The following is a 25973-nucleotide window of genomic DNA, read 5'->3' as shown; positions in this document are numbered from 1 at the left end:
CCAGTATGGTACTCTGAATGTGCCTTAAGGATCTGATAACCAAAATTGATATCTTGATTATAACGTTTAAATATTTTAAAAATGTTCAATAGTTGTTACTAAGTCATTTTAATTACTGCAATATATTACTCTCACTATGCGGAGGTCATTTGTGACATGTATTATGGATATTGCTTAAATAGTTAGGCATACCGGTGGTTCTAAGAGAAAGCAATATTTTGGCCAAAAAATCAACTAGATCAGGCGCTGTTTTTCGTCATTTTCGACCAAAAAATGGTTTTTGTTCAAAATTTAATTGCTCGTTACTCTGAATGTAACAACGGGATGTAGCTTGGTAAATGCTTGATTATACATTCAAATGGCTTTTTAAGAAACTGTTCAAAATAATTTTTAAAATATTTTAATTCTTGCATTACTGGTACTCGCCATATGGAGTTCGAGTCATTTTCTTGATGCTTGTGTATTCTGGACTTAAATAGTTAGGCATACATTAAATTTTGGTAAATATGGCTCTTTGGATCAACATTATTTTTGGAAAATTTTGACAGTTAATTATTGTTCTGGATGTACTTGTAATTAGGCACATTAAATTTTAGTTCGAGAGGAGAAACGTATTTTTGGCCAAAATCCTTTAAGGTATAGACTTTAATTTTCATTATTCGGCCAAAAAAATGGATTTTGTTCAAATTTCAGTATAGGTACTCCTGAATATTGCTGAGATTAGGGATCTATTATTAGGTGATATCTTGATTATATTGTTCAATAAGCACTTTAAAATCTTTAGAATATTTTTAATTACTTTACCCCAGTGCTAATTGCCGCCATAGGTTTTTCGAGGTCATTTCTTTGGTGCTTGTATTATTCTGGATGTGTAAATAGTTAGGCACATTAAATTTTAGTTCAAGAGAGAGAAAACATTATTTTTTGGCCAAAATCCTTTAAGGTATAGACTTACAATTTTCGTCATTTCGTATGGATTTTTTGTTCAAATTTCAGTATGATGAGATAACCTTAGCAGGATCTATTTAATAAAATTTGATATCTTGATTTTGTATTTCAAATGTAGAAATGTTCAATGAATTTTTAGAGATATTTTTATTTCTTTTTACGTACAATTACTCACTCCACTTATGAACGAAGATGCATTTCTTGGTGCATGTGTATTCTAGATGTACTTAAATAGTTATTTTATTAAATTTTTAGTTCAGAGAAAACGCATTTTGACCAAAAATCCTTTAAGGCTATAGACTTACAACTACATTTCGGCCAAAATGCGTTTTGTTTAAAAAATCAGTGGGTACTCCTAGATATTACTACTGTTAACCAAAATTTATTTATCTTGATTATAACATTTCAAATGGCTTTTAGAAAATGTTCAAATGATTTTGAATATTTTATTTGCAATGCTAATTACTCGCCACTTATGGGTTTTTTCGAGGTCATTTCTTGGTGCTTATTGTATTGTGCCGTTGTATTAGGCACACACATTAAATTTTAGTTCAGAAGGCAATATTTTAACCAGGAAATCCTTTAAGGCTATGACTTTGTTTTTCGTCATTTCGGCCAAAAATGGATTTGCATTTAAAAGATTTCAGTATAGGTACTCCTGAATGTGCTGTAGGATCTGTTAACCAAAATACGTTTTCTCTCTCACGGAACTGGAAATTTAATGTGCCTAACTGTTTGAAGTACATCAGGAATAATACACAAGCACCAAGAAATGACTCAACCCACCAAAGTGGCGGTAATTAGCATTGCAAAAAGTAATTAAAATATTCTAAAAAATCATTTAGACATTTTACCAGCCATTTGAACAAGTTATAATCCAAGATAACAAATTTTAGTTTAACAGATCCTTAAAGCAGCATTCAGGAATTACCTATACTGAAATTTTGGAATTAAAAATCACACGGCCGAAATGAAAGAAAATTGTAAGAATCTATAATGTATAAGGATTTTGGCCAAAATGCATTTTCTTTCTCTGAGCTAAATTTAATGTGCCTAACTATTTAAGTACATCCAGAATATTACCATGCAGAAATGACCTCGAAAACCGCAAGTGGCGAGTAATTATGGCGCGCAAAATTAAAATATTCACAAAAATAGACTGAACATATTTTCACAAAAGCCATTTGAACAAGAACACCGATAAAGATATATCAAATTTTTGGTTAACAGATCCTTAAGCAGCACATTCAGGGTACCTATACTGAAATTTTGAACAAAATCCATTTTTGTGAAATGACGAAAATTGTAAGTCTATAACCAGGGATTTTTTGGCCAAGAAAGCCTGTTTTCTCTCTGAACTAAAATTTAATGTGCCTAACTTCTATTTAAGTACATCCAGAATAATACTAGCTTTAAGAAATGACCTCAGAAAACCAAGTGGCAGAGTAATTAGCATTGCAAAGTAATTAAAAATATTTATAAAATCATTTTAGACATTTTCACAAAAACATTTTAGAACGTTTCTTAATCGAATATGTCAATTTTGGTTAACTTGCAGATCGTAATCAGCTGGGGATTGCACCTATTTGAGGTACGATTGAAATCATTTTTGGCCGAATTGACGAAATTATTAAGTCTCTATAGCCTTAAAGATTTTTGTTTTGGCTCGTTTCTCTCTGAACTAAAATTGTGTGCTTTATTTAAGCGTCGGAAATAATACCTGGCACCAAGAAATGACCTCGAAAACCCATAAGTGGCGGTAGTGTGTTACAAGTAATTAAAATATTCTAAATAAAATATTTTCTAAAAGCCATTGAACAAGTTATAATCAAAAGATATCAATTTTTGGTTAAAAAGATCTCATGCAACAGCACATTCAGGAGTACCTATACTGAAATTTTGAACAAAATCCATTTTTGGCCAGAAACTGACGAAATTGTGATCCTATAATACCTTGGTTTTGGCAAAAAATGCGTTTTTCTCTCTGAATAAAACCCCAATGGCCTAACTATTTAAGTACATCAGAATAATACACACAAGCACCAAGAAATGACCTCGAAGCCCGCAGAAGGTAATTAGCATTGCAAGCAATTAAAATATTCTAAAAATCATTTGAACATTTTTCTAAAAAGCCATTTGAACAAGTTATAATCAAGATATCAATTTGGCAGATCCCTTCGCCTTTGTTCCAAGAATTACCTATGCTGAACCAACAAATCCATTTTTGGTCCAAAAATGACGAAATTATGAGCTATAACTGTAAAGTTTTTTGGCCAAAAATACGTTTCTCTCCTGAACTAAAATTTAATGTGCTGCCTAACCTATTGATACATCAGAATAATACACAAGCTTTGAAATGACTCCGAAAACCCATAAGTGGCGATAATTAGTACAAAAAGTAATTGGAAATGTTACCAAAAATCGTTTGAACATTTTCTAAAGCCATTTGAACAAGTTATGATACGAATATCAGGTACAGATCCTTAAGCAGCAGCAAAATTTGCAAATTTTACCGATACTAGTACTCGCACTTATGGGTTTTTGAGAGTCCGGTGCTTGTGTTATTTCTGGATGTACTTAAATAGTTAGGCACATTAAATTTTAGTTCAGAGAAAACATTTTTGGCCAAAAAATCAACTTTAAAATATAATTTGATTTTCGTCATTTCTAAAAAAAATGGATTTTGTTCAAAATTTCTATAGTACTCATAATGTGCTGATTAGGATCTGTGCTTAAAATTTGATATCTTGATTATAACTTGTTCAAATGGCTTTTAGAAAATGTTAAAATGATTTTTGGGGAACATTTTTAGTACGCACATTTTGAATTACTCGCACTTATGGGTTTTCAGGTCATTTCTTAGTGCTTAATGTATTATTCTGAATCAACTTAAATAGTTAGGCACATTAAATTTTGGATTCCAGAGAAAACGTATTTTTGGCCAAAAATCCTTTAGATATAGACTTACAATTTTTCGTCATTTCGGCCAAAAATGGATTTTTTATTCAAAATTTCAGTATAGGTACCTCCTGAATGTGCTGCTTGGATCAACAAAATTTGATATCTTGATTAACATTTGGAAATGAAACTTTAGAAAAGTATTTGATTTTTTTGGAATATTTTAATTTCTTTTTGCAATGCTACTCGCCACCATGGGTTTTCGAGGTCATTTTACTTTGGTGCATGTAGCATTATTCTGGATATTGCTTAAATAGTTGGGCACATTAAATTTTAGTTTGAAACACTGGCCAAGAAATATTTAAGGCTATGACTTAAATTTTCGTCATTCGGCCAAAAATGGATTTTGTTCAAAAATTTCCCGATATAAATTGCTGAATGCCTTAGGATCTGTTAACCAAAATTTGATATCTTGTTGATTATAACATTAAAATGGCTTTTGCAGAAAATATTCAAATAGATATTTTAATTACTTTTTGTGCTAATTATCGCCACTTATGGGTTTTCGAGGTCATTTCTCTTGGTGCCTTGTGTATTATTCTGGATGTACTTAAATAGTTAGGCACATTAAATTTTGGTTGAGAGAAAAGCAATACGGCCAAAAAATCCTTTAAAGGAATATGAACTTAAATCCATTTCTGACCCAAAAAAATGGATTTTTGTTCAAAAAATTTCAGTATAAGTAGATAACCTTAAGGATCTATTAACAAAAGGTGATATCTTGATTATAACTTGTTCAAATGGCTTTGAAAATGTTCAATGATTTTTTAGAATATTTGATACTTTTGCAATGTAATTGCCATATGGGTTTTCGGTCATTTCTTGGTGCTTGTGTATTGGATGTGTATGCTTAATAGTTAGGCATAAATTTTGGTTCAGAGAGAGAAAACGCATTTTTGGCAAAAATCCTTTAAAGGCTATAGACGTTTTCGTCACATTTTAAAGCTATTAAAAAAATGGGTTTTTGTTTTCAAAATTTCAGTATAAATTACTCCTAGATATTGCTGTAAGGATCTGTTAACCAAATTTGATATCTTGATTATAACTTGTTCAAATGGCTTTTAAAATGTTCAAATGATTTTGATATTTTTAATTAAATGCTACTCATATGGGTTTTCGGGTCATTTCTTGGTGCTTATTATTATTCTGGATGTACTTAATAGTTAGGCACATTAAATTTTGGATTCAGAGAAAGCATATTTTTGGCCAAAAATCGTAAGATATAGTTCAGTGCAAATTCATTTCCAAGCCCAAAAATGGATTTTTGTTCCACCAGTATAGGTACTCCTGAATGTGCTGCTTAAGGATCTGTTAACTACGTTGATATCTTATTTATATATCTTGTTCAAATAAGCACTGAAAATGTTCAAATGATTTTTTTAGAATATTTTAATTACTTTTGCAATGCTAATTACTCGCCACTTATGGGTTTCGGTGTTTCTTGGTGTGTGTGCCTGGTTCCTTGTGTTTGAAACACAAATTTTTAGTTTCCAGAAAACGTACGAGGTCAAAAAATCCTTCAAGGCTATATAGACTTTAATTTTACCTTCATTTCGGCCAAAAAATGGATTTGTTCAGGGGCACAATTATAAACCTCCCTGAATGTGCTGTAAGGATCTATTGTAAAATTTGATATCTTCAGTTATAACTTGTTCAAATGGCTTTTTTAGAAAACCATTGAAACGTTTTTAGAATATTTTGAGTACTTTTGCAATATAATTACTCGCCACTTATGGGTTTTTCAGAGGTCATTTTCTTGGGTGCTTATTATTCCGGATAGCGCAATAGTTAGGCACATTTAGAAGTTTTGGTTCAGAAAACGCCATTTTTGGCCAAAATCCTTTGAAATATAGACACTTACAATTTTCGTCATTTTCAGCCAAAAATGGATTTTGTTCTAATTCAATATAGGTACTCCTGAATGTACTGCTTGGAATCTGTTACTTCCAAATTTGATGTCTGATTATAACTTTGTTCAAATGGCTTTTAGAAAATGTTCAAATGATTTTTTGAATATTTTAATTACTTTTCTGTCGTTATATATGGGTTTCGAGGGTCATTTCTTGGTGCTTATGTATTATTCGTTAATATAAGTTAGGCACATTAGAATTTTTGATTTAGAAAGCATTTTGGCCAAAAATCGCTTTTAAGGCTATAGACACACAATTTTCGTCCATTTCAATAAAAAAATGGATTTTGTTCAAAATTCAATTATAGTACTCCTGAATATGCTTAGGATCTGGTAACCAAGAATTTGATATCTTGATTATAACTTGTTCAAATGGCTTTTGTCTTCAAATATTAGAATATTTAATTACTTTTGCAATGTAATTACTGCGCCACTTATGGGTTTTCGAGGTCATTTCTTGGGTAACATGTATTCTGGATGTGTAAATAGTTTGGGCATTAATTTTGGATTCAAGCATTTTGTTGAGGCTCCTTTTGAGACTCTAGACTTGATTTTGTCATTTTCTGACCCATTGATTTTGTTCAAAATTTCAGTATAAATGTACTTTTAGCAGGATCTGTTAACTTACAGAGTTGATATCTTGATTAACTAAACTTTAGAAATCTGATTGTGATTTTGAATGTTTTGTTGCTGATACTAATTACTGCCCTTATGGGTTTTCGAGGTCATTTTCTTGGTGCTTGTGTATTATTCTGGATGCTTAAATAGTTAGGCACATTGTTTGGTTCAGAGAAAACGTATTTTTGGCCAAATCGCTAAGGCTACTTGACACAGTTTTATCATTTCGGCCAAAAATGGATTTTGTTCAAAATTTTTAATTATATAAATTCTTTCCGCAGTGTTGTAAATCTATTTAATAAAATTTGATATCTTGATTATAACTTAATTTAAAATGAATATTTTAATTACTTTGCAATGCTAATTACTCGCCACTTATGGGTTTTCGAGGTCATTTCTTGGTGATTGTGTATTATTCTGGATGTACTTAAATAGTTAGCACATTAAATTTTAATTATGAGAAAAAGTATATTTTGGTTAAAATTTTTGTAAGGTTTAAGACTTACATTTTTGGTGATTTTTGGCCAAAAATTAGATTTTGCTGAAAATCACAATATGGGTACTCCTGAGTTTGCTGATTATGAATGTGGTCCACGATTCGATTGCAGAGTAATCAGTGGCCAAAATAACCCTTGAAAGATTTTACTGTCATTTTTCAATGCTAATTACTCATTAACTATGGGTTTCCAAGGTGTGATCTAGGGTTTGTGTGTTATACAGAAAGTTCTTAATTAGTTAAACCACTTAAATTTCAATTCTGAGAAAAAAATATATTCTGGTCAAAAATATTGTAAGGTGTAAGACTTACATTTTTGGTGGTTTTTTGGCCAAAAATTTGATTTTGCTGAAAATAATAGCATGAGTACTCATGAGCTTGCTAATTATGCATATGTGGTCCACGATTCGATTTCAGAGTAATTAGAGGCCAAAATGACCCTTGAAAGATTTTACTGACATTTTTCAATGCTAATTACACATCAAGTATGGGTTTCCAAGGTATGATTTAGGGTTTATGTGTTATTCTGAAAGTACTTCATTAGTTAAACCCTTTAAATTTCAATTCTGAGAAAAAAGTATATTCTGGTAAATTTTTTTATAAAGTATAAGACTTACATTTTTGGTGGTTTTTGGCCAAAAATTATATTTTGCTGAAAATCACAGTATGGGTACTCCTGAGCTTCCTGATTATGAATATGGGGGTTCACGATTCGGTTGCAGAGCAATTAGTGGCCAAAATGACCATTGAAAGATTTTACTGACATTTTTCAATGCTAATTACTTATCAACTATGGGTTTCCAAGGTGTGATTTAGGGTTTGTGTTATTCTGAAAGTACTTAATTAGTTAAACCCCTTAAATTTCAATTCTGAAAAAAAATGTATATTTTGGTCAAAAATTTTGTAAGGTGTAAGACAGGGGTGTCAAACTCATGGCCCGCTGGCCAAATGTGGCCCTTGGGATGGTCAGGTGTGGCCTGCGGGATGACGGTAAAATTTGTCATCCCCTGAAATTATGAACGTAATAGATATAATTATGTTTATTTAGTAAAATGAATTTTTCATACTTAAGATCAGACAAACTTGTGTTGGCCCTGACGAGGGTAACTAAAATAAGAATTGGCCCTCGAAAGGTTTTGAGTTTGACACCACTGCCTTACACATTTGTAATTTTTCGACCAAAATATACTTTTCTCTCAGAATTGAAATTTAAGGGGTTTATCTAATTAAGTACTTACAGAATAACACATTAACACTAAAATCGCGCTTTGGAAATCCATAGTTTGCCAGTACTTAGCATTGAAACACGTCATTAAATTTTCCAATCATCATTACGACCATAATTACCCCGAAATCGAATCGTAGAACATATATCCGAAATCAGCATGCTGAGGAGTACCTACAGGCTCATGAGAGGGCTCCACAGGGGCGCTGCCGCCGATCGGAGGGCCCCCTATAGGAGCCGCCGAATTTGGGAGGGTCTCTTGGAGCGCCACCGCCCCTTAGAGGGCCCTTGGGGGAATCCTTGGCGGCACCGCCGCCTCTGGGTGCGCCACAGCCCCTGGAAGGGGTCCTGAGGGCGCCACAGGTACTGGCAGGGCCCCTGGGGATTCCACCGCCTTTGGGTGGGCCCATGGGGGCACCGCTGCCCCTTATAATTTCCTTCCTTCCTTCCACTCTCCTTCCCCCACTGTAAGTTCCTTTCATCTCCAACTCTCTCCTCCTCCCTCTGTAAGTTCCTCCCCCCTCCTTCCTTTCTCCCCCTCCAGCTATGTGTTACTCCCCTCACTCCAACACGTCTCCATTCCCTCCCCTTAAATTAAATATTTCTAACCCCTCCCTCACCGTTCCCTCTAGCTCAACATTTTTCCTCCCTCACTCTCCTCCCCTCTGTCTCCATATTTGCTCTCCCTCCCACTCTCCCTTTATCCTGTCGCTTCTGGCTTAATATTTCCCTTCCCTCCCTTATACCTTTTCCTCTCTACCTCAATATTTCCCTTTCCTCCTTCCTTTCCTTCCTACTTCCCTCCTTCCTCAACTACACCCTGGTGCTGGGGTCTTCCTCAGTTGTGAACCAGACGCCGCCTCTGGACTCATTTACCTTCGTTTCATCCGTGTTTAGTCCCTCCCCGTCCTCCATATGTTCCGTGTTTAACCAGTTAGCACTTCCCTCCACTCACCGTTGACCCTTCTCCTTATCCCTCTTTCCCTCAGCCTTTTCACCATGAAGTCATCAATCACCACCTATCACTTTTATCGCCTCTCTCTTTTACTCCCTCTTTGCTTCGTTTTTCCTCCCCTTCACCGGGCTATCTCCGCCCTCCCCTGCTGTATCATGCGAGCCTCACGCCCCCTTCTCCGCCTCCTACACCGAGCGAGGTAGGAATTATTATTATATGTGAACATTACCGTCCGCTGGTGCTGTCCTTACTTGAGACTGACTTAAGACCGCCAGCCTGTGTAAGTCCTGGAGACATCTACCGCGCTTCAGCTGATGGGTAATACAGCCACCAAGCAGCAGCAATGACTGTACCCTCGTCACGTACTGTACTAGCTGCTAGGATATCCATCACGCACTAGCTATTGGGGTACAGTTAATATTATCTATCGACTGCTGGTGTAGTGCAATCTCCAACACACACACACACACACACACACACACACACACAGACTGCAGCACCATTGAACATAAAATCAGGGGCAACAAATAGAGTGGGCGTGGCAGAGGCTCCCACAAGACGCAGACAACTAACGTGTTGAGTGTGTGGCCTCTGTCTCCAGGCCCACCGCTCCATTACCTCACCTGCCTCGGGCTCTACCTCCATGGCCTCTCTTATTAAAGGCCAAGTTAATAGACTAATGCTCTTGGGGAAAGGCAAGAGGGAAGTGGGGCGACAGGAAGTGGAGAGGAAAGGAGACGGAGAGAAGGGAGAGGGTAAAGGATAGTAAGGAAACGGAGAGAAGGAAGAGGGTAAAAGATAGTAAGGAGACAGATATAAAGAAGAAAAAGAGAGAGATGGATAGATAGGCAGAAAGAAATATATAAATTTAAATAGACAGAAAGAAAATGAAGTGACAGAGGAAAATAAAGAGAGAGAAAGAGAATTTTAACCATTCTCATTTACTCGCTCACAACTGTACTAATAATTTACCAGGATTTGAGTATTACGTGTTGCAATTTTTCGGTACAATTAGTATGGAATAAAATTTTCAACTTCATATCCTTCATGAAACATTGTGTTTAGTTTTCATTTGTCTCGTTCTTATGATGGTGGTAGGTAGGATGGATAATGCATTTGGTAATGGATTCACTCATTAGTATGCAACTTGTACTCTGCACTTTACTCCAGGAACCAAAAACAAGAACTGCCACTTAATGGGGACGGAGAGTGTCAAATGCAATTGAAGCATAAAGTCTACCAGCCTCCACTGTTACGTTACGCAAGTTTACCACCGATTCAACTTGTTGCTAATTGAGATGAAGACTGCTTCGGCGTGGGACTCATCCTCATAGACAAGTCTTTTTTTTTTTTTTTAATAAAACGATGCGAGTCTTAAGGAGTTTCCAGTCAGTAATTTTTGACCTATGTCGTCTTATTCGGACGAAATGTAGTAATTGCTAAAACCTTGTAAATGGTGTACAACGACCACCTAACGAGCACAACATGCGCGATCCTCAATAAACTTATGAATGCAATTCTTGTGTATATAAAGTATTTTAATGACTGGATATCTATACCGAGTTAAAAAAAATACAGACATGCAATATTTATTTTCATTTCCCCTCAATACCATTCAATATATTGTCAGAGAATCAACTAGTCGATGTTTCAGGAATGTGGTTAGGATATACTGCCCCGCTGGAGGAGGTATCAGGTGGTGGCTCACAATGATACAGGAATAGCAGGTCATCTCAGGGGGCTCACCCGCCCACTCACAAGACCAAATATAAAGAAACCTTTGTTCCAGTGCAGAAATTTCTCGATCCTGCGAGAACAAACTCCCATCCCAATATTTCTATTTGTGGAAACAACAAAGTGGACCACGCTAATACTCATAAAGAAAACAGACCTTTGTGTTAAGGACTCTAAAGCATTGACTATTGCAATACATGAAGCTGGCTGGAAATATACAAAACAGAGTGAATTGCAGGCTCGTGTGTATAAGCGCCGCCATGGCATGGTTTATTCCTGACGACGTAATCGACTCTTTCTGTCCAACAGCATCCTGAAAGAGGAATTATATCTAACCACTGATGCTGGTCCTACTGAAATGTTGCGTAATGTAGTAGTTTAGGTAGTATTTCAGGTATATATTCACACTGTGTTATAAAGATGCTGTAATATTCCTCTCTCGCTTCCTAACTCAAACCACTGAAGTCGGTTGGCTTACATTTTAAATCCCTTATTTAATCTTTGGACAAATTGACACATTTCAAGAAACTTGATGAAAAAACAACACATCCCAGGAAATTGCCACATGACATGTAAACATGTGTACCACACAGCTACCCCAGCTGTTGGTTTTCGGAATTAAGAATATGACTGACTAAATATATCTGCTTCCAGTCCTGAGAGTAAATCTTCCTGAAGCAAACACGCAAGTAAAGTCGTCAGGACACATTTATCTGTAAGAAAGAGTTTCAGTCACATCAGCAAGATATAACTAATACATGACCATAAAAGTGGTCTCACCGGCCTTTACGATCGACGGCAGGCAGACCTAGGATGTCAAAATGTATTCTAATGAATTTCTCATCAGAGAATCTCCTTCATAGATCTTTAAATAATGCTACAGTTAGAGAATGAAAGCAGTATTGACACTTTCGTTTACTCTTAGAAATACGTAGTAGCTACCTTCAATCTATATTCTTCGAACATAAACAAAATACTTTAAATTTAGAGAATAGGGAAAATGAGATACGTTAAGTCATATAATTAAAGATGCTGGGAAAATAATAAATATTAATGGGCAAAATTAAGGGTAGAAAAGCCAGAGGAAGGTAGCGACTGGCATGGATGAATAAAATTAAAAACTGGATCCCCATAGGTAAAAAATCTTGGAGGATTGGTAAAAAAAAACAGCCTGAGAACGTTTAGAGTGGAGGACTGTGTTCACCAAGCCTCAGATATGAGGACGGTACTTTGATTAACTGATTGGGACATGCAACCACTACCTGCTGACCTGGTGGGATATACTCCACTACCTGCTGACCTGGTGGGATATACTCCACTACCTGCTGACCTGGTGGGATACACACCCCTACCTGCTGACCTGGTGGGATACACACCACTACCTGGTGACCTGGTCATCTTGGAAATCACAACACAAACCTTACGTTTACAATCATATTAATGGTCATAATTTATTTCAAGAAGAATATGACTAATGTTCTCTACTTTTCATTTTCTTTGAAATATCTATCAAGTTTTCTCCTGAATATAAATACAATATGCTGAGTCCACGGATCCTATCAATTAGCTGGTGACACCTCGTAAATACTTGCCACTCCTCCATTATCACTTTACCATCATATGAATTGCTATCACAATGAGCTTCTCCCTTTCATCTATTCCTTTGATTACCTCTTCAAGTTTTTCAGCTTTTATTTCCTCCTTTCTATAATTACATAGTCTTTAAATATCTATTACGTTCATCCTTCACCTGTCCAATACAAGTTTGTCACAAGAGAGTTCATGCATGTGAGAAGAACTATTTTTTTTATGGTATTAGTGAATAATGTTTGAGTCTCACTTAGGTATCACCATTAACCCGAATCTTTCACTATTTTCCAAACAACATATTTGCCAATTTTCAGCCGCGTCTCGCATACGATTAAGATATGTCAATTTACCTTACCTGGAGATGCAAAGCAATTTCCTTGTCTTATTGGTTTAATTAATTCCCGCGACAGTTTACTGAACCCAATGTGTTCGTACTTATCCGTGATGCTTATGAAAGATGTTTTCAACCCTCTGTTAACGTACACTAGTAAATGTATCTGTCATAGGCAGCGCGTGAGTTTTTATCATTATCTTGTCCCTTAAGTCCCGTTATGTGAAGTGCATAGATAAGATACATCTGCTCTTAATTGATCCATCACGAAAGTAATTTAATAATGTCGCCTTGTCTCTGCTCACCACTTTGTCAGGTGGAGAGTAGGAAGGTAGGGAGGGAGGGGGTGATGATGGGAGGGGATGGAGCAAGTATAACGCAGTCAGTAACTCTGTAGCTCTTCTGGTGTTCATTTGATGTCTACGATGTGAAGATATAATAATACTTTCAAGTGTCCTAGTTACAACAGTCATTTGTTGTTTGTTAATATAAAACCAAAAGACGGGGTGTACCCCTTAGTGCAGATAGCAGTACGTTGGCTTTTAGTATATAATTAATTCTTTAATGAGTAACTTAAAGTTGAATTTCTTTGAAAAATTCCTGAAATACATCAGTACCGTACTTGCAGTGTTACCAAAAAGGCAGCCACGGTCACTAAAGAATAATAAATAGTATAGGATCGTTACCATTAGAATATACATCAGTAAATTTAACCATCCTCACTGCAACCATCCCAGGGTACACGGGCGGAGGGCTTGATTTGTTGATTTTAGTAAACGAAAATTTTGATGAAGTATTTACAAAATTTTGATACCCATGTTTAAGCCCCCAGTCAATATTAACCAAACGCAGCCACACATGACCTAGGTTGGGATGTGTGCCACTGGGGTTTTTAGTTTTGTCATGTGTATTAGATTTACTCGTTCAAATATGACTTAAGACGTAACGGATTCCCTCGCATGAAATGAATAAGTTTATTTCAACTATTTAGACTCCATGGAAATTCCTACATATGTGGTAAATATTTCCTATTTCATTTAAGACAACCTTCCCTATCTTAACTTACTCAAACATTACACACAGTAAATTAGGCTACGTTAATTAATTATACCTAAAGATCAATATACTTATACAACCTGGAAAATATTATACCTTCAAGAGGAACAATGTTGATAGATTTATGTTCCAAGATTCCAACACAACTTCCACCACATCGATTGGTGTCTCAGAAGTAGGGCAGCGGCGAGTAGGCCACTGGATCTGGTTCTGGGTTTTCTTTTTATTATCGTTTGTGTATATGAGATCTAAGTTCTTATGATGACATAAAGGAAAGAATCAATGTAAAACTGTAAGAGTGAGTGAGAAGCGATAATAGGGAGGATATTTTAGTGGTAGAGATATATAATAAGGAGCAAATGGAAAGAGAGACAGACAGACAGACAGACAGACAGACAGGGAAACAGAAGGAGCGAGAAAGAGACAAGAGATGAAAGTATCATGCTGGAGAGAGCCAGGGGTTATGGCACTGTGTAAGAGGACAAGGTCATGAGACAGCCTCTCGGAAAAACATTAAAGTGAGACTGGCAGTTTACTTGATAAATGGTTTGGTGTGCAATGGTGCGAACGATTCAGAAGTGGACATAAGATGGAAGGAGGAGAGAGACGCAATAAATGAGTTGATACAGCAGAGGGAAGAAGGGCAGATGAAACCAACACAAGACGGAGGCGTGAGTGATATACAATTGTCAAAAATATTTTCCTCGACGCCAAAAAACACATCTCATTGTATTAGAGCGAGACATAATCCACGTGACTCATTAAGGCGCCCTAACTCATGAAGAATAAATTAAAAGATAAACAGATATCGTATGAGCTTTACTTTGTGCGATTAAGTAAGATCTTCAGTAGCGAAGCGCAACACAAACAGAATTTTAGACAAAAGAGACGTGAGGTAGAGGAGGATGACGTGAATGTTTTACTCATTCACCACATCCAACCATTCCCGTCGTATTGTCTTGAAAGTACTTAATGATCCATGTAATATCAAATCAATGTTTTATGAGGAAGAAATCTTAGACATAATTACTGTATAGAGTCTATACATCGGAGACTGGGTGTGCTAGAGGGTGAAGTAATTTCTATTAGTGGTAAAATTACATGGAAGATATAGTATTCAAGAGAGTATTTTTTTTCCAGTAATGATGGTGTAATAAAACTGTGGCAGCGTAGATGAGTTTGTCATAACGTGTTTACAGACTATTTTTTTCTCTTTTTCTTCTTTATTAATATTTATAAAAACAAAAAGTCTGGAGTATTCTTAATGTCGAAATAAAAAAAAATATCTAATTGAATAAACAAAATAAATTAAGCACGGACAACATATTATCACGATTTCTTATCTGAAATGCATTGAAATTGCTGAAAATAAAAAATAATATCCTCTTTTGTATTTAGTTAACTGGATGCGTGCATAAAATCACAAACACGGGCCACTTTTGGCTATTTTTGGTTTGGGAGGAGGAGGAGGTGATGATGCAGTAAGGAGGCTCCGGGGATGAATGACGCTAACAAGGCGAGGCGCCAACTTTACTACACTCGTCCGTCTCACCCAACGTCAGCAGAGAAAAAGAAAGATTCTATATATTACGTCACCACTGCACAACTTCCTGCCACTGAACCTAAAAGAGAGCTCAGGAAAGACTCTTGCTGAAGAAAATTTTCCAAATAATATTTTTCAAACTGGATTTAAGGAAAACAACTCGAGAATGGAAGAAAGAAAGAAAAAAAATACACAGATATTTATTATGAGTCGATAAATGAGTTGTATTTTTTGTATTATTTGAGATTATGTGGGAAATTTGTACTTTATATGAAGAAAGAAGTAAAACTGGGGATTTAAATGCCTCCTAACATATGTAAATATTTAATCAATATTGCAAATAGAAGCGCTTGGAAACTTTTACCGAAGAATATATTTTAATACTGAAGTAATTAGTTATTTTTATACATCAATTGCTAATATTGCGAGACATACGTTGCAGCAATAATTACAAGAAAATCAATACTTTAAATTATCGTCTTACTGTGGGTCTCCTCGTAGCAGTTTGTGTTTTACTCCATCCTCTTGGCTTGATGCTAGTCCACCAAAAGGTTGTTATGCCATAGTTAAGCACACATGATACAGTAGTGTAGGTTTATCTTTACAGTTGCTCATTTGGTACACACATCAGACAAGTAACAAACAGAAATTTCAATAAAGTGATGTTAGTACTTATATAACGTGCGAAATTGTGAAAATATGCAGCTTAACATATCTGAAGAAACCATTGATGGAGAGCAAGAGAGGAAGAGGAAGACCAAGAACAATGTGAAAAGAGACCTGGGAAGAGCGGAGGAGGGTGGAGGACAGTTGTAGAGGAGCAGCCTAGATGGAGGAGGATTGAGAAGCGAGCAAAGAGCAGTGTGTGTGTGTGTGTGTGTGTGGGTGTGTGTGAACTTGACCTTTCCCGGGGAGGAAAACAAAGGAGAAGAGGAAGAAGAGTTAAACAAATGGGAAAAAGAAGGATAATCCCACTTACTCATAGAAGGAAGAGGGGGAGAGAGCCACAGCTAAAACCTATACTGCATTGCTCTGTATTATTTAGCTGTAAGTTATATTCTCAGCAACAACAACACTCTCCCGCTAATGGTAAATCAGTGTGCTAAAGTGATTGATCAAAGGGAAATGTAATGGCATCTTTCTAAGGGAGTTAACTAGCGCTGTAGGATCTTACTTGTGTTTTCAGATGCAGTGATGTAATGATGTTTTCGCAGTTGTTAAGATCAGCAGCTCCAGGGTCTGATATCTCGTCACATGTGAAAGATTTTTTTTTTTTTTTTTTGTAAGAAGGATCCGACAGCTAGTTAAGAATAAATATAATGTAGACGGCTTGCATGTTGAAGTAGGTTGTGTAGTATGTAACAAACATCTTTTATAGCGGTAATGTTTAAATAGTCTGGATGTGGGAGGCTAAATAAAGTAAGGAGCAGAGTAGAACAAATTTACACTATGAATATTTCCTCAAGCAAACATTCTACTAGATGTGATTCTTTAACTATCTAATGTTTTCGTCCAAAGAAATTTTGCTTAGCATAGTTGTTATAATTAAGACTTTTATGATAATGTTTATATAACGGAGTGGCTAACGCAAACGCCACCCTTCGGCACTACATCTTGATTTTCGTTTTTATTGACAGAATTGCAGGCATATAATGTCCAGCATAGTTAGGCACGGTGGATTATACTGCGATGGGTTAGGTTGACTTTGTTATGCTTAGTCAATCTTAGGTTTGGATGGAGAGCAGCTCAGCCACCAAGACGGAGAATAGTGATATATTAGCGATTTGGTTTCATTTGAACAAATAAATGTTAAAATATTTTATCCTACAACACACGCACACACACACACACACACACACACACACACACACACACACACACACACCGGGGTTGGTAAAAACCATTGGTTAAAAAAAAATTATTTTTGGTTTCAGTGCTATTGAGTTGGTTTTAATAATCTTAAAGAAATACTAGATTAAAATTCAATTGACTTGTGTCGCAAGTAGCAGGTACCAGATAATGTTCATTGCTAAAAAATACACGGCTACATTTACAGTATTTTGTTTTGTATTTTTCCACTGAATTATAGTTTAATTAAAGGACTTATTTGTTAATTTATAAATTTTGATAATTTACCCTTAAAATAAATTTTGTCACGCAGCATAGAAAATTGTTTATAATGTTAACAATTGTTATTAATGATAATACAAGATTGGTAAATGTTTATTAACAATAACATCCACATGTTTAAAGAAAGGTGGCAGACTGCACTTAAAACCTATCTCGATTAAAGAGAATATATACAGTAGCACTAAATTACCAAAAAGGCCGAGAACAATGGCAGCTGTCAAAAAAAAAAGCCGCAGGAAGTGAACTTATTTAACAGAGCAGGAGATAGTAGTAAGACTGATAGGACCATTAATTTATAGTCTGGTTATATGAATGACTTCCGAAGATAAAAGATAAATTTATTAAACCCAGTGAAAAAGACAGAAATTAAAAAAAAAGGTTTAGTTTTAATCATTGGTATAAGTCGGCCAACCCTGACACACACACACACACACACACACATACACACATACACACACACACACACACACAGGTCAAGAAGCGACCCATCCAGCCAGAAGTTCACAAACAAATATGCAAATTTTTCGACGACGCAACAGCAAGTATCTGTCATGTTTGATCAGCATTCAATTCAATCTACGTAATATAATTTTAACTCCCAAACTTATTGCAATACTGAACTGACAGATGCTCTAGATTGAAAATATTTCCTTTGGTGATGGAATTTTTGTGTTGATGTAGGCGAGGGGTGACAAAAAGGGTACAAAATAACACAAAAGTTAAGAGAGAAATGGATTATTCATCTCCATCATCTCGACTCCTCTCTCGCCCCTTTGTATGTTGTGGTGAGTCATATTTTACAGACGCCTCAACGAAGGGGGGAATGATGGGGAGGAAGGTGGGAGACGAGTGGGAAACGGCAAGAAAATGAACTGGTAAAAGTTTTAACAAATATTTGCTCATATTCTCAACTTAATTATATAAAAAACATTAAACATGTAAAATATGTAAACACAAAATGTTATAAACAAAATCATTGACGCTTACATTTGATGGCCAGTTTCCGTCCTGCTCCAAATTAAAGCTCATACGATATCTGTTTATCTTTTAATTTATTCTTCATGAGTTAGGGCGCCTTAATGAGTCACGTGGATTATGTCTCGCTCTAATATCATGAGATGTGTTTTCTGGCGTCGAGGAAAATATTTTTGACAATTGTATTTCACTCACGCCTCCGTCTTGTGTTGGTTTCATCTGCCCTTCTTCCCTCTGCTGTATCAACTCATTTATTGCGTCTCTCTCCTCCTTCCATCTTATGTCCACTTCTGAATCGTTCGCACCATTGCACACCAAACCATTTATCAAGTAAACTGCCAGTCTCACTCTAATGTTTTTCCGAGAGGCTGTCTCATGACCTTGTCCTCTTACACAGTGCCATAACCCCTGGCTCTCTCCAGCATCATAATATCCTCTCTACACACTTTCTTTTTCCTCCTCACTCTGTCATATATATATATATATATATATATATATATATATATGTATATATATATATATATATATATATATATATATATATATATATATATATATATATATATATATATATATATATATATATATATATATATATATATATATATATATATATATATAATATATATACATTTGATTTAGTGGACTGTCGAGGTAATCAGGCCAGGGCTGAAAAAACTGAATCCCTTAAGCGTGAGATGAGATGTGAGATGAAGTCTAGAGTGTATAAATACGTTGTCCGTTATTAACGATTCAGGTTAATGGTGATACCTGCGTGATGATGATAGAGGCTGAGACTTGCTGAGACTTCAAACTCACTTACTGTATGTCATTAAGTGTTTTTTTGCTCATACACGAAGTCTTTGTTGTTAATGACAGACTTATGTTGAACAGGTGAAGGATGAACATAATAGGTATTTAAAGACTATGTATTACAGCGAGGAGGAACTAAATGATGAAAAACTTGAAGAGGTAATCAAAGGAATAGATGAAAGGGAGAATCTCATTGTGATAGTAATTTATATGATGGTAAAGTGATAATGGAGGAGTGGCAAGTATTTACGAGGTGTCACCAGCTAATTGATAGGATGCGTGGACACAACATTATTATAATTATGTCCGTTAGTATATACCTGAACAAGTGCTAATGCTGGTAAAGTCTGGTCTTAAAGGAGCTCACGCATGGTACTGCCACTACATTCTCTGGTAGGTTATTCCAACAGTTCACAATTCTTACTCCACAGAAGTTATCCTTGACAGTTATGTACTGATAGCTACTTTAACTGTAGGATATGACCTTTAGTAGGGCGGTCATCTGTTAACTCCAGATATGTACAACATCGAACTGTCTTTTCTTAAAAACAGTTTGGTTAATTGTATTCTTTCTTGTAAACACTGAGGACAAGTATCTATTTAACGCCCCCGCCTTGTCACTGTATGATTCCGCCTCACTAACACTTTCAAGTCTCAGATCTGATAATCTTACACGTGTCGTTAAATTTGATTGTGCAAAACGATAGAAAGCTCTGTGGTTTGACTTGTAATCCGCCTGTGGAACTCTCTTCTTGCTTTTTTTTACAATTTAACACAATTTCATTTCTGGACTTAGCATACATCTTTTCGCCCTGTTCTTCATTAGTGGCGACCATTCTCTTGAAACTCTGAGATTTCCTCCTAACTTTGGTAAGCGCCACTTGGTTCATGTGCAAAAGTGTCCCGGATGTTCCTGAACTAACGGGCTTGGTCACTCTAGGGAGTCTAGGGTATACAGTTTCCCATCAAATATTTAATTTTCCCATCTGAAACTTTCCAGGAAGAGACAGCATCCTTATTGATGAATGCTCCTTATATCATCCCTCCTTTTATCGTAAACACCATTGTAATAACTCAACCTCGGACTTATCTCGCCCTGTACCAAGTAACATATGATCAAAGGAGGGAAGAACGAGGTGAGAAGTGGATGGGTTATAAGTGGATAAATAATGGATATAAACATATGGTGAATTACCCTATATATATATATATATATATATATATATATATATATATATATATATATATATATATATATATATATATATATATATATATATATATATATATATATTTTTTTTTTACATAACACAAATAAAACATTCAAATTACTGCAGCCACTGTCTTGACCTGAGCTGATCACACACACACACACACACACACACACATACACACACACACACTTATCCTCCTGTGTAAGACTAAACTACAATATCACTGAAAATGGAAGAAGAAATTATTCACCTTCTCAGTGTAATAAATCATGATCATATATTAGTATTATCAGCTGTATATTTTTTTTTATTAGACGGTTAAGAAAAACTTACGATGGACGACGAAGCAGATGGAACGAATACGTAGATGGTAGATTTAATTAAATAGTACCAACATAATAAATAAATATGGAGGAAAATCTTGAGAATTCCCCTATAGAGTATATGGATAAAGGCCACTTGAGAAACGTAAGTAAGAGTTAGAGGAAGGGAAAGAGTGAGAGAGAAGAAGAATGCACGAAGACTCTTCCTCAATAGGGGAAGCGAATTGGAGAGGACAGATTTGTACTTCCCAGAATAATTGACAGTGAAACGCAACAAGCCTTAACGTTGAGATTTGACCAGAGAACGAACAAGAGTTTTAGAGAAAGAATGAATGTACTTTTAGATAGAATACAAAGCAGTTTTAGAAGAAGGGCATGGAAGCGAAAGAAAGGTTAATCAGTGAAAACCAATAAAGAAGTTATAGACAAGAATTATAGAATACTGATAAGAGATGGGTAATATGTAAGAGTTGAAATGAAACTTTTAAGGAAAGACCTGTCATGATTTAGCAGCTTAAGTACAGGAGGTAGTGAGGAATAGAAGACACCAAAGAATTGAAGTAAAGAAGCCAAGTAATATAGCTGAGAAAAAGAGCACCAGGAAGTGTAAAAAAGGGGCACAGAACTTGATTAGTAAATGAGTGGTATACAGTATGGCTAAGCAAAATAGACTACACATGCTTGATAATTAATCGGACGAAGGCTATAATTATTTCACTAATTTATGGTACACGAATTGCTAGTTTTTTTGGGGGGTGATGTTGTGAATAATTCCCATGTGGTGATACTATAAGGTGTGTAGTGTTTTAACCTACACGTGATTAGAAATACACGGTGATTCTATCTATAAGTGACAGAATATTAGGCAGGTGGTATATACTGTAGAAGATGTCATGAAAGTGGTTCTTGTGTTTATGGTTTTGTAGAAGACTCCCAGGATTATAAAATTCGAAGTCATATCGCACGGTTTTTACTTTTTATAATTTGTAAGGAAAATTATTGGATGTTGTTCTATGGATGAAAGACTAACCTACATGGCAACAAATCTATCTTGTGCAATGTTGATACACTATAGGTAAAGTTGGCAAGGCTTAGGGTTCGTGTCATTTGTTGAGGGTAAATTACTGCTGTAGTGTTTGGCGAGGTAAAAACTGTTTGGTAAAGAATCGTAAATTAATTCAGATGAAGTGTCCCAGTCATGAATATTAAGGTGTATTGGATATATGAATGGTCCTTAAAAATACGACCAGAAATACCAGTATAAAGTTATTCTAAATGGAGAAAAAAATATGGTAGTTCTGAGCATGTTTACATATTGATGGGCAAAGTTTAGTTCATATTGTGTCCGGAAAACAAAGGTGAGGGGTCGGGTGAGGCGAGGAAAAGGGTTTGGGAGTGTTGTAAGCCCCGTGATAAATGGGAAAGAATGTGAAATGTAGAGTCCCTCTCCTGATGCAAAATTTCCTCCCCTTCTGTATACGATAAATTTTCAGTTTCCTCTCTACAATATAAGAAAAAATTATGAATATTGCAGACAGAAACGTTTAAGCAATACTTGATAATTAAGAAATTTGGTGGAGGTGCAAAGATGTTGTGCTTTGCGAAAATTTTGTTTTATAACCACATCAATGAGACTGTTTCAAATAGTGAGGTCAGGCGGAAGGACATGTTTCTTCCCAAATAAGATATAACATTACTATTTTTGGTTTTACTTATTACACTGAAGATCGGAGCAAAGTTGTGTTGGGTGTTCCCTCTGAGCCGTCGTTTCTGATTTTCCGGGTCCTGCCTCTCTAAGGTTGGTGGGTTAATTTTTCTTCCACAAACTGGGGATACCTATTGGACCCACTTTATTTTTTTCATCTGACTTACGTAAGCTGCAACACAAAGACAAGTTTTGACTAGTGTTTAAACTCTACGACAAGTAGATGCAATTTAGCTAGTAGGTAGTTGATCCTTGCAAGTTGGTAAGTGTAGTGTTTGTGTTCTAGTGTTCCTTAACATTTCTCTTTCAAAAATCTGACTAGAGCCGCCCTTTCCGTCTCAGTCATTTGGAGTTTTGGTGCCAGAACTCCGAAATGACTGCCAGTGGGTTATTAAGGACACACTGAGAAACTAGTAACGTATATTAGTCCCAATAGCTGTGTCCTTATTGGTGATCATAATGGTCACAGTAATCTTTGACGTGTCAGTCGCGTTGTCTATAGTAATATCAATCACACTGTCGTACTGGTTGTGTTATTAAGTGCTGGGGCGGGTGAATTGTTCCTACGTCTGGCAGGTCGGTAGAGGGTGTTGACAGCGTAGGAAATGTTATCATACCGTACAGATTCCTGGTCCCCCCCGGGCAACCCATCCAAATTCCACCCCTAAGACATTTCTGGGGTGCATTCGCATGTCCATACTAAACTTCAGATCTCTATCTTTAAAATTGTATCCGTGCACAGGTGACAGACTAACAAAGAAATAGACATATAATTCGTTCAGATACGAAGTAGGATATAAACTTAAGTCGCACCTCCGTTCATTCTTACGGGACGTAAGAATGAACGGCAGTATGGCATTAATAATAATCTGGGCAAGATCTTTCATTCTTTCTCTTTTCGTTGAAGGAATGACTTAAATATTGGCATTGTAAATGAATGTAACTCACTGAAAGCAACGTAGCAAATGTTCCACGCTTTCTAGATGTGAACAGATCTTTGCCGTAGTAATAATTTACTTTGTGAAACAAGTGAAAGTGTTTGTAGTTTTATTGTGAATTTATAATTGATCCAATTTAACTTGAACTGAAAAAAATAAGCTGTACATCCCGAAACATTTTTTTTTCATTTTTTTTAATATCTCAACTTATTTTTGCAAGTAAAGATAAGAAATCCTTGAACTTTGTAAATAAATATTGTATATATAAAACACGAATTGACATGTTATGATACAATGTATTTAGCTGCATTAAAACTTATGGGGTCTCTCTCTCTCTCTCTCTCTCTCTCTCTCTCTATATATATATATATATATATATATATATATATATATATATATATATATAATGGATGCCCCCTGAAATCGAGGATGGCTAGCCTAGGGCCACCTAAGCGTGAATTTGCTTAAATTGTAGAAGCTGTCGCCAACACAACATCCACACACCTAAATTAACGAGTTGCATGACCCAGTGTCAAGGAATAATCCGAGAAGAACGGACAACTCGCCAACTGCACTTGCTAACCATTACCCTTGAATATGATTCGCAAACCAATTAACATCCAGGTCTGGGTAAACAGAGGCAAATGGCGTAAAGAAACTTGCCCATAGTTTCACCCTGCCCGGGGGATTGAACCCGGTCCACTCGCTTGCGAGGCAAGCATGGTGACCATTACACCACATGCATTCGTTGTATAGGCTGCCACAGTTTGGTAAGCTGTTTGCAAGGTATGTGTCAAAATATCAACTGCACACTCCATGTGGTGACATCGCGTTTTTTTTAACTAGAATTCCAAATAGAGTGGTTTAAAATTTGATGCTATTCCAATTAGGTTGAAGAAGAGTATCATTAGGAAAATTTTGCAAAGAACTATATGTTGGAGTCATCGTCTAGTCAAATTCCTTAGATACATATCCACTATGATTTTAGCACAGCAAAAAGTAATTGGTGGAAGAACGATTAGCCTGTGTGCTGTTCAGTATCAGGAATACCAGGTGATGGTGATGATACCAATGCCAATATCTTACAGTACAATTTTAACAAACAGTAATACCATTAAAAATACCATTAGCAATAAGGAAAATTATTAAAGAATTTATGGCCATGATAAATAAGAATTCCAAAGGAAAACCTTGCTCTTGACTAGTTTCAACGACGCTGACTTATTCATCTGCCAAGTGTCAACAAAACTGATATTTTCGTTCATGGGTAAATGTTTTGATAGTAAAACAGACACATACAATCCATACATATACAAATATTCACATTTACACATACACACATACACAAATTTAAACTAACAACTCCTTTGTCCAGCAGACGGGAGTCAGGAAAGGTCTGGACAAAATGGGAAATGTCGGAAAATATACCAGCCAGCGGACAGAGCCTAGGAGAGGATGAAACGTTGAAGCACTTAGTAAGTCACGGCACTATGTTGGCATAAGGGGAGGAATAACATGAGGCTATAAGGAAGGCATAACAGAGTGGCACCAGCCTTGAGTGAGGCTTGCGTGGAGTGTCTGAAATTGACTGTGCACACAAGCTGCACGAGCACAGGCTCCTGAAAAGTCGACGATGAAAAAGGCTTAGGAATAAAATAAGTTTTCGAGTATTTGATGCTACGAGATACTATTTGGTCCAGCAAAGACACTCAATGGTAGTATTTTTAACGTGGGAAAAAATACATATAAATGAAAAGTTTCATACAAAACCTGACCTAACATAACTTACCTTAGGATAATTTTGCTATATTATGATGGTAAGCGACACCTTAAATGAATCAGAGCAAATTTTGCCATATACGAATTAATTTTCATAGTTATAGCAATAAAAAAAAGAAACGTTTTCTCTATTCGACAAAAAACCTCAGCTGCATTTTAACGCTTAGCTGGCAATTACCCTTATTTAGTATAACACACACACACACACCACACACATATATATACTATATATATATATATATATATATATATATATATATATATATATATATATATATATATATATATATATATATATATATATATATATATATATATTGTTACGACCGTGTCGTATTTTTCTATTTTTTTTATATATAACATGCTCCCATGTTGTTCCATATTATTCCTGTAATGATGTGTTAAATTTACTATTATATATTCTAGTCACCTTACCCTGTGCTGTTAAGGTTTTAACTGTCATTATTTGTTCAAGCCCATCTTATTTCTTTATTTTGTATTGTAACCAGCATTCTTTGTTCTCTAACGACCATCTGCATCGTTAAACGACCCACCGGCGGGTCGCGTGGCGGGTGCCGACCTTATATATAGGACCCACCAACTGACGGAGTTAGTTCAGTCCTCTTGTCATACAGTACACATCCTTTGAGTGTCACTTGTTACTTATACTTAATTTATTTGTGTTGTTCCTGTCGCCACCAATGTGGTATATCTATGTGAGTACCTATTTATG

The sequence above is a fragment of the Homarus americanus genome, unplaced genomic scaffold (assembly GCF_018991925.1).
Source record: "Homarus americanus isolate GMGI-L3 unplaced genomic scaffold, GMGI_Hamer_2.0 scaffold32583, whole genome shotgun sequence".
Classification (NCBI taxonomy): Eukaryota; Metazoa; Arthropoda; class Malacostraca; order Decapoda; family Nephropidae; genus Homarus; species Homarus americanus.
Note: the sequence above shows the minus strand (reverse complement) of the source record.